The sequence below is a fragment of the Oncorhynchus nerka genome, linkage group LG10 (assembly GCF_034236695.1).
Source record: "Oncorhynchus nerka isolate Pitt River linkage group LG10, Oner_Uvic_2.0, whole genome shotgun sequence".
Classification (NCBI taxonomy): Eukaryota; Metazoa; Chordata; class Actinopteri; order Salmoniformes; family Salmonidae; genus Oncorhynchus; species Oncorhynchus nerka.
Window position 1 is genome coordinate 57,541,802 of NC_088405.1, and position 11,298 is coordinate 57,553,099.

Here is an 11,298-nt window from a genome sequence, read left to right on the forward strand (position 1 = left end):
CCATGTGCCCCACAGCAATGTTTCTAAAAGCCTGAACTGTGTGCTGCTTGCTTTGGAAGATGAGAATGTCCAAAAGCCATCTTTCTTACAAATATACTAAGTACATTTACAAAATGGATCAGGTTCCATTTTAGGATGTTATTGTTCCAAATGCTATGTTTTCAGAAGCATTATCCATGCTCCTTTAGGCAGGAACATGTTCCCAACAACATTTAACACCATCTAAACATGATTTGTAAAAATAAAACTGATGGTTGATTGATACACATCATGTGTGCCCTGGTAATGCACACGTGAACATTTGTTTTTCTTTTTTCCCCTTGATGATTCATACAGGAGCTACAGTACATTCCACACCCAGATACACATTCATTCAAACGTGCCTTCAATTACCATATATTTGATTATGCATGACTGTCCATCGATACTAACAGAGCATATATTTCAGTGAAGTAATGTTTGTGGTTCATAAGCCCTTAACTCCCATAGAAAATCACTGGTGTATAGTCGTAGCCAGCCATTTGTATTACTGTCTTGTGTATTGACTTTCATACACTAAAGATGTAATTGCTGGGTTAAAATCAATGGACAAATTTAAAGTGCGTCATAATTACAGAGTTTTTTTGTGTAAAGTCGATAACTACACTTGAAGACTCCGCACTGCATGTCCTACATAAACCAACTTCATTATTTAAAACGCACAAACCCCCATACTACACAAAGACACACACACACACACACACACACACACACACACACACACACACACACACACACACTTCTGTGAGGAATAAAAACACACACTTATCAGCCCATTTCTAAAAGCAACCTCTCTCTACTGTGTTGAAAGCGCTATATCATACTCATGTGACAGTCTATTACCGCCCACCTCAATCTCCCAATCGTCTAGACCCAGACACATCAGGAATCAATCACATAATCATCCATGTGACTCTGACCATCCAATGGGATCACCCAGAATCAGGATCCGTCTGAGGCACATAGCCAGGCCCACACAGAGTTGTTAGATTGTACTACTGAAATATTCACCAATGAAAATGCACACAGGGATAAATCTCTCATAAATCCCTTATACCATTGGATTGTTAGATTGATGGGGGACTACATTGAAATGTTGTTAGGTGTCCCCAATATGTAGACTTATTGCTTTTTCATGATGATTTTAAACTGTAGTCTATCCTATTCCCACTATGTGCTGTCTCCCATCTGTTCCACTCCGTTCCCCCACAGTTTAACGCTGTCTGTATTGCTTAATCGTTATAGGTTCTGGATACATGGTGTATGAAGGAGGGCTGGCTGCAATTCCCAATTTACTTGCAAACAGCTAATGTTAGCATATTGGCCATTGGAATTCTATGCCTTGCTGCACTAATCAAAATATATGAAAATCACCATACAAAAACCACAATACATTTGTTTTTGCAACATGATCCTCTTTCCTCTCAAAGCTGTTGCTGAAACATTTTCAATTTTTACAGTACTTGCCGATTCAGCAATATTCCATTCAAATGTGGCCTTACACAGCTGATTAAATATAACAAATAGCTGTTACCCTCAATTTCCAATCCTACAGCCTCCAATAGGATATTGTCACACACACACAAAACATTGAGGCATCTGTAAAAGAGATTCTGTCCTGCATTTCATTAGCATACCAGGGCCAATGGTTGCAACAGGCAACATTTGCTGTTTGTGTAGTAAAGTGACCGAATATGGTGTTTTGCAGCCAGTCCTCCTCCATTGTAACGTTACTGTTTTTAAAGAACAGAGTGAAACAGTACACTTTTAATATAAATATGGACAGACTATGGCGTTAAATGAAAACCATCAATATCCTGTGATTCAGACAGAGTTAGAAAAATGGATTTAAAACCCTCCAGTTGTGCTCGTTTCATGTTTACTCATTCTAATGTTTACTAAATGACCGCCCCATCATAGCTGATTATAAATCCATAATAATATACGTATATTATCACCTAATGTTGTGTTAGATCTTTTTATTCAACTTAAGTTCTTGTGAACATTACAAGTTTTGAACTTCTATTTGCTATTTATGGCTGTCACGTTCGTTATAAAGATGAAACCAAGGCGCAGCGTGAGTAGAGTTCCACATGTTTTTAATAAAACCGAAACTCACAAACGAAACGCTATACGAGTAGGGCAGACAGGCAACTAAACATAGAACAAGATCCCACAAACACCAAAGGGAAATGGCTACCTAAATATGATCCCCAATTAGAGACAACGATAAACAGCTGCCTCTGATTGGGAACCATATCAGGCCACCTAGACCTACAAAAACCCTAGACAATACAAAAACTAGCCTACCCACCATAGTCACGCCCTGACCTAACCAAAATATAAAGAAAACAGAGATATCTAAGGTCAAGGCATGACAATTGCCTGTAGGCCTCATTGACCTGAGCTCATACAACTTGTTTTTGAGTTAAAAAAAAAGCATAATCTATGGATTATTTTGACTGTAACAAATACTCAGACTAAACATATTGTGCTATTTATCACAGACTACTTTGTGTCAAAGTTTAAGAAGGATTTGTGTTTTGAAACCATTTCACATTGTTCAATAGTGGCAGCATTTTATGTCATCATCCTGGGATATGGCGTATCTCGTTGGCCCTGGGATCATCCTGATAACATTGTCAACCGACAGCCAATCTCTCCTCTCAGGTGGGGATGAAGACCAGGACAAATTCCCATTCTTTGACCGGAATGTAACAACAACGTCAGCAGGGCCCTCCACCTCATCACTGGATTGTTCCACATCTCATGGTCTGGATCATATTCTGTGTTGTCTTCAACTTCTGACACTTCCTCCTCTAATACATCTTCACTGTCAGTTTCCTGGCCTCTCTCCTCTTCACCAGTGTCATGATCAAAGATATTATCAAGAGCCTCACATGCAGTATATCTTTGGTAATTGTGCTGCCACAGAATGAATTGTGAACTGTGAATTTTGAAGGCCTCAAAAAGCTTCATATACCAGAGCTGCGAGACAAGTTATAGATATTACTGAAACAATGTTGCGATTGTTTGTGAGAATGCCAACAGGTGTGGTTCCCATAGGGGAAAGATTATATTGGGGAATGCCAAGAAGGGAAGTGAGGTGTGTGTGTGTGTGTGTGTGTGTGTGTGTGTGTGTGTGTGTGTGTGTGTGTGTGTGTGTGTGTGTGTGTGTGTGTGTGTGTGTGTGTGTGTGTGTCCACACATACATGTGGGGGACTGGGAGAGGAAGTGTGTCCATCTGATGAATGGGCATGTGCCTGAACTCAATTTTATTCACAAATTGTAGTCTCACCCATTCATTTATAATGACCGGGAACACCACAGGTGTACAAAAGTTCAATAAAACACCCAAAATGTAATGAAAATCATCAAAATGTATGTTGTGTGTTCAAATGCCCTGTGTGGACAAAGTCATGGAACCTTATGCCAATCAGATTAAATTAACTACATTTTTCAGAGAGAGAACTTGTAAATTGGTCCAAATCGACCGAAACACAGCACAGCAGGAGGTCAAGTGTCACCCCAAAATGACACAACAATATGAAGTACAGATTATTTTTCAACCAAATTTTGTATCACCCAAATTAAGTTTTAAGACACTAAAAACAATCATGGTCAAACATGGTACAGCCGTCATCTATAATGCATTAAATAATATATACACATATATGCATAAACAACAACAACAACAAAACACAACAAAAACTATGTACAGTGGGGATTTATTTTTACAATTAGGCACCTAATAAGAAACATCTCCTTTGGAGAATAGGGTGGCAGGCTTTGGCGCAGACTTCTACAATATTGTTACATGATAAAATTCCACATCAAAAAAGAAACGTCCTCTCACTGTCAACTGAGTTAATTTTCAGCAAACCTAACGTGTAAATATTTGTATGAACATAACAAGATTCAACAACTCAACAAGTTCCACAGACATGTGACTAACAGAAATGGACTAATGTGTCCCTGAACAAAGGGGGGGTCAAAAAGTGACAGTCAGTCTCCTGTGTGGCCACCAGCTGCATTAAGTACTGCAATGCATCTCCTCCTTGTGGACTGCATAATATTTGCCAGTTCTTGCTGTGAGATGTTACCCCACTCGTCCACCAAGGCACCTGCAAGTTTCTGGACATTTCTCGGGGGAATGGCCGTAGCCCTCACCCTCCGATCCAACAGGTCCCAGACGTGCTCAATGGGATTGAGATCCGAGCTATTCGCTGGCCATGACAAAACACTGACATTCCTGTCTTGCAGGAAATCACGCACAGAACGAGCAGTATGGCTGGTGTGCATTGTCATGCTGGAGGGTCATGTCAGGATGAGCCTGCAGGAAGGGTACCACATGAGGGAGGAGGATATCTTCCCTGAAATGCACAGTGTTGAGATTTCCTGCAATGACAACAAGCTCAGTCCAATGATGATGTGACACACCGCCCCAGACCATGACGGATCCTCCACCTCCAAATCGATCCCGTTCCAGAGTACAGGCCTCGGTGTAACGCTCATTCCTTCGACGATAAACGTGAATCCGACCATCACCCCTGGTGAGACAAAACCACCATTCGTCAGTGAAGAGCACTTTTTGCCAGTCCTGTCTGGTCCAGCGATGGTGGGTTTGTGCCCATAGGCAACGTTGTTGCCGGTGATGTCTGGTGAGGACCTGCCTTACAACAGGCCTACAAGCCCTTAGTCCAGCCTCTCACAGCCTATTGCGGACAGTCTGAGCACTGATGGAGGGATTGTGTGTTCCTGGTGTAATTCGGGTAGTTGTTGTTGCCATGCTGTACATGTCCTGCAGGTGTGAGGTTTGGATGTACTGATCCTGTGCAGGTGTTGTTACACGTGGTCTGCCACTGTGAACAGCTGTCCGTCCTGTCTCCCTGTAGTGCTGTCTTAGGCATCTCACAGTACGGACATTGCAATTTATTGCCCTGGCCACATCTGCAGTCCTCATGCCCCCTTGCAGCATGCCTAAGGCACGTTCACGTAGATGAGCACGGATGCTGGGCATCTTTCCTTTGATGTTTTTCAGAGTCAGTAGAAAGACCTCTTTAGTGTCCTAAGTTCTCATAATTAATTGCCTACCTTCTTTAAGCTGTTAGTGTCTTAACGACCGTTCCACAGGTGCATGTTCATTAATTGTTTATGGTTTATTGAACAAGCATGGGAAACAGTGTTTAAACCCTTTACAATGATCTGTTAAGTTATTTGTATTTTTTACTAATTATCTTTGAAAGACAGGGTCCAGAACAAGGGGAGTTTCTTTTTTTGCTGAATTTAGTTAATTATTTTCATCAAGACGGTTAAAATGTTCATTTTGGCTGGACAGACCAATGGGATGCTTTAAATCTCATTATAGGGTCTATAAAATATTTTTACACAATGTTTTTTATGCCCTCTACGCTCCTAAAGGTTTAGTATTATATTCTGTAAATCATGGAGGCCTAGCATCTATCCGTTAGGGATTAACGTGCAGTACTATAGTCTGTATAAAGGCTACAAGATCTCTGTGTCAGCTGTGATAGCTCGCTTATCACATCCCTGCCTGCCCGTCGCCTGCCTCCTAGGATACACTGAAACCGCTCCCATTTACATCTCTAAACCTGAAAAACATGACACTTAAGTAGTAATCTAATTAGCCATAACTATAAATCCAAATGGAATTAGCGTTGTTTGCATTTTCTTCCCTTCCACCTCACACTCTTCTAGCCATTAGAGGCTCATACTGGGCACAATGTCTACTACTGTACGCAATAACACACACAGGCCCAGGAGATAGTGTTCTGACTGTCACAGGCTCCCATTGACTCACATACTTTTCAGGGCATAATATTCTCACATATACTCATACCTTATACCCGTAGAGGTAAATCATCTACCATCACTGTCCATTATGCAATCTGTTCTACCTTCATAGTCTCGCATCCTCTCATGGCCGTATGCACCTGCCTCATTATGCTTTTCCCAAGCCTCATATTATGTATTCGTAGTTCCTTCTAATAGATTCACAGTCAACACAGTCACAGCTGAAGAGCTACCTACTCTACCCACTTGTATCAGCTACAGGCCTTTGTCAGTGACACTCTACAGACTCTAGTAATCTCTTCAAACAGCTGACCGGGCTCCTCTGTAGTGACAGACTCCAACCTTTAGGAGTGGCTGACCCATATCCTCAGGGACAGCTAGCTTGGACTAGGAGTTGTGACTGATTCTGTACTCACAGTAGAGCCACTGAGTTGCTGAGCACAGTCAGGGAGTGCATGCACGGCCCAAGGCTGTCAAGCCCTCTGCATTAAGCCCACTCCTCACTTGATGGTCAGTCATCTAGTTCCCCTCCTGTGGTCAATGGTTTAGTTCCAGGTCTGTGCCCAATCATTTATTTCTGGTCTAATTTTCACTCATTTATTGCCGGTGCTGTGGTCAATTGTTTCCTGTATTTATTTCCGGTGCTGTGGTCAGTTGTTTCCTGTATTTATTGCCGGTGCTGTGGTCAGTTGTTTCCTGTATTTATTTCCGGTGCTGTGGTCAGTTGTTTCCTGTATTTATTGCCGGTGCTGTGGTCAGTTGCTTCGTGTATTTATTTCCGGTGCTGTGGTCAGTTGTTTCCTGTATTTATTGCCGGTGCTGTGGTCAGTTGTTTCCTGTATTTATTTCCGGTGCTGTGGTCAGTTGTTTCCTGTATTTATTGCCGGTGTTGTGGTCAGTTGTTTCGTGTATTTATTTCCGGTGCTGTGGTCAGTTGCTTCGTGTATTTATTTCCGGTGCTGTGGTTGGTTGTATATTTCTGGTTTTGTGGACCATGATGGAACCATGTGCTGCAGTATGTTGTTTTACCAGCAGTGTGCTATCTATCTATGGCAACCATTTTCCTGGTATCTTTAATTGCATTTTTTTCTGAATGCTTAAACACTAACAGTGATTCTTGAAGCACTATCTCTGAAACCATTAACACTTGTAGCCAATGCATTTACCAAGTGTGCAAAACTGAATGCATGTTCTCTGCTTTACACTCAGTTTGTAATTTTATAACACACGTTTTGCAAAACTGTGAACACAACTCACTGCTTTACACACAGTTTGCGATAGTGACTACCCATCCCGCATGAAGGAGCGTAATCATCGACTGACACTAATTAGCATAACGCAACGGATATAAATATTCCTAGAAAATATTCCTATTTATGAAAATCACAAGTATATTGAGACACAGCTTAGCCTTTTGTTAATCACCCTGTCATCTCAGATTTTCAAAATATGCTTTACAGCCAAAGCTAGACAAGCATTTGTGTAAATTTATCGATAGCCTAGCATAGCATTTTGTCCAGCTAGCAGCAGGTAACTTGGTCACGGAAATCAGAAAAGCAATCAAATTAAATGGTTTACCTTTGATGAGCTTTGGATGTTTTCACTCACGAGACTCCCAGTTAGATAGCCAATGTTCCTTTTTTCCAAAAATATAATTTTTGTAGGCGAAATAGCTCCGTTTGGCTGAGAAATCGCCCGGAAATAGCAGTCACGAAAACGCCAGAAAATATTCCAGATTAGTTCCATAATATCGACAGAAACATGGCAAACGTTGTTTATAATCAATCCTCAATGTGTTTTTCAAATATCTATTCGATAATATATCCACCGGGACAATTCATTTTTCAGTAGGACCGATTGGAATAATGGCTACCCCTATTTTATGCAAGAATCTCTCTGGGAGCATCAGGTGACCACTTGCGCAATGTAGCCGCTTTGCGGCACAATGTTGTAGACCCCTTGGGGAATACGGAGAAAAAGTAATCTGGTTGATAGCCCATTCACTGCTCAATAGGGACGCATTGGAACGCAACGCTTTCAAAACATGAGGCACTTCTGGATTGGATTTTTCTCAGGCTTTCGCCTGCAACATCAGTTCTGTTATGCTCACAGACAATATTTTTACAGTTTTGGAAACTGTAGAGTGTTTTCTATCCTAAGCTGTCAATTATATGCATATTCTAGCATCTTGTCCTGACAAAATATCCTGTTTACTACGGGCACGTTATTTTTCCAAAAATGAAAATACTGCCCCCTAGTCACAAAAAGTTTTAATAACACACTTCTATCAAAACTGGAAAGATTGGTCTCTGCATTGCTACACTATTTCGCCAACTGCCTTTCCACATTGACACGTGAAAACACTTTTAGATAATGAGTTCACTTACAAATCAGAGCTTGAGCACTATAAATAGGCCACAGGTAAACATTTGGTTTGGACAACAATGGAGGACAATATTGGACAGAGAGTAAGAGGGATGAGAACTAGAGGAGGACGGGGAGGAGGAGGAGGAGGACGAGGACGAGGAGGTGAAGTAGAACGGGGAGAAGGAGAGGACGTGGAAGAGGAAGAGGAGTCAGGAACACAATAACTGATGAAATCAGAGAGATTGATTGGTTGACCATGTTGTCAATCATGGGATGAGCATGAGGGAGGCTGGGCAACAGGTTCAACCATATCTGAGCAGCTATACTGTTGCAGGTATCATCCGGATATTTTGAAATGAGAACCGGTAAGTATCTGTAAGGGTTGTAGTCTTACTGGTACAGTAATATGTACTGTACTTTCATAATGAGAAGGATCTATCACTAGAACCATTCAAATGTTTTTACAGAACTGCATGAAAACCAGTATCTGGTGGAAGACGTTGACTGTTCAACCCAGAGCAGGAGACCCGCATTGTAAATATGATCATTGCAAATAACTGCATCAGACTCAGAGAACTGCAGGACCACATAATGGTAGATAACACCATATTCCAAAACGTCAACGGAGTGAGTCTCGTCTACTGAAACGCAATAGAATTAGGATGAAGCAGCAGTACAGAATCACTTTCGAAAGAAACTCAGTCCGTGTAAAACAACTGAGATATGAATATGTGCAGGTAAGCTATACTATCCTATCATTGGTACTGGATCTGGAAGTGTATGGTGCTACATCATATTGACTGATCACTGTCTTTTCCTACTGTACTACATTGTTTTGTCTCTTTCAGAGAGTCATGGAGCTTGAAGGAGATGCAGTGCATCATGAGCTAATATATGTGGACGAGGCAGGTTTCAACCTTGCAAAAACAAGGGGCCGCGGCAGAAATATCATCAGACACCTAGGCCCATACAACACTGCACACATTATCACATTTCTGGACACCCTCCACAACAGACTAATCCCTAATGACCAAGGGCCAGAGGAGCCCAGGTACGTTATCATCTGGCACAATGCTGTGGTCCGCAATTGGTTCACAGGTCACCCACTTTTCAACGCACTCAATCTCCCCCCATACTCTCTGTTCTTGAATCCTATCGAAGAATTCTTCTCTGCATGGCGTTGGAAAGTGTATGATCGCCAGCCCCACCAACACATACCCCGTCATCAGGCGGTGGTGGAGGCTTGTGGAGACATCAATCAGGAGTCATACCAGGCCTGGATACGGCACCCCAGGCAATACTTTCCACGCTGCCCAGCTCAAGACAACATCGCATTTGATGTGGATGAAGTCGTCTGGCTTGACCCACAAAAAAGGCGAGATGTAGCCTCATTTTTATCTGTCTTTATTTTTCTAGCACAAATATTTTTGTTTTCTTCTACTGCGCTTTTGTTGTTTGAGGAGTGTTAGAACATTTTGAGAAAATAATAAAAACTTTACCCCCTTATTTGTATTGATAGTGTGTTGTGTTCGGAATACACATCGATACTTGACATATTTGGATACCTGTGTGTATGTGTGTCTACTACATGTATGACAAAACTTTATTGCAAACTGCTATAAAAAGAAAAGCCACAAGTGTTTTTCATTTATACTCTCAGTGCATAGTTGGTGTTTCATGAGCTCATTCAAATGATGGTATGTGTTTACTGTATTGACACAAAACACAATTGTTTAAAATAGTTTTGCAAGAATTGTTTGCTCTCGCAAGAGATGTATAATGTTTTGCTGGTTTGGTGTAAGGTTTTGTGGTTAGTGGGTAGAGTTTTGCAAAAATAGCCTATAGTTTCAAAGATAGTGCCTAAGCAATCTGAAAAAACAGTAATCGGCAGGGGACTTATTTAATCCAATGAAAACACAGAGTTCTGTGAAAAGTGTTTCCCCGGGGACGCTGAAAAGCTGAAGCTATAAACGTGAGTGGGAGCAGGTGCACATTGGGAAGAAAAAAGGACAAATAGTAGGAGTGTGTTTGCGTGAAAGAGGGGATTGTGTGTGTGTGTGTGAAAGAGGGAGTGTGTGTGTGTTCGTGTGCGTGTGCGTGTGTGAAAGAGTGTGTGTGTGTGTGTGTGTGTGTGTGTGTGTGTGTGTGTGTGTGTGTGTGTGTGTGTGTGTGTGTGTGTGTGTGTGTGTGTGTGTGTGTGTGTGTGTGTGTGTGTGTGTGTGTGTGTGTGTGTGAAAGAGGGAGAGTGTGTGTGTGAAAGTGAGACATAAGGAGTGTAATCCACTACATTTTCCCTGACACCCAAAGTACTTGTTACATTTCGAATGCTTAGCAATACAGGAAAATGGTCCAATTTACGCAGTTATCATGAGAAAATGTGGTCATCCCTACTGCCTCTGATCTGGCGGACTAAGATAAACGCTCCACCATGATAGCTGATTTGTTGTGAGCGTTCTAGTGTTTAAGTGGGTGCTACACATTGGTGGTGGAAGAGGTGAGTTTCTCCCTTACTATGGAAATAGGTGGAAAGGAGTTTTAAAAATGCAATCAATTATTATTACTATTATTAGTAAATGATGCCTGAGTATTGGAGTGTGCCAATGGCTATCCGTAAATAAATCAAGAACAAGAATATCGTGCTGTATGCTTTGCTTAATATAATGAATTTGGGTAACACTTTAAGGGGTCCTTATTGCAGTGTAATTAAATGTCTAAGTACACTGTAAGAAGTATTGTAGTTAATTGTAATAACTTATAATTGCAGTCTGTTATTAAAGAGGTGTAACAAGTTTGTTTGTTGCCAGGCTTGTTACAAATGGGAAAGTTTCCACTAAATTCACCAATTTAGTGTTAAGTTTATTCTCAGCTGAGCTGTTTCTTCTTTCACGGACACATGCGCTGGGTGTCCAAGATGAATAAGGTTGAAGGCTCAATAGGCTCTAAGTACTTACCAGTGAATGGGTACTCTTCAAAATCTTTACTCAATGTTGTGGTTAGAAGTTGCCCCCCAGAAGTATATAATCTGGGTTGACTTGGTTGAGTTGACAGAAACAGATCAGATATAGATCAACCTCACTG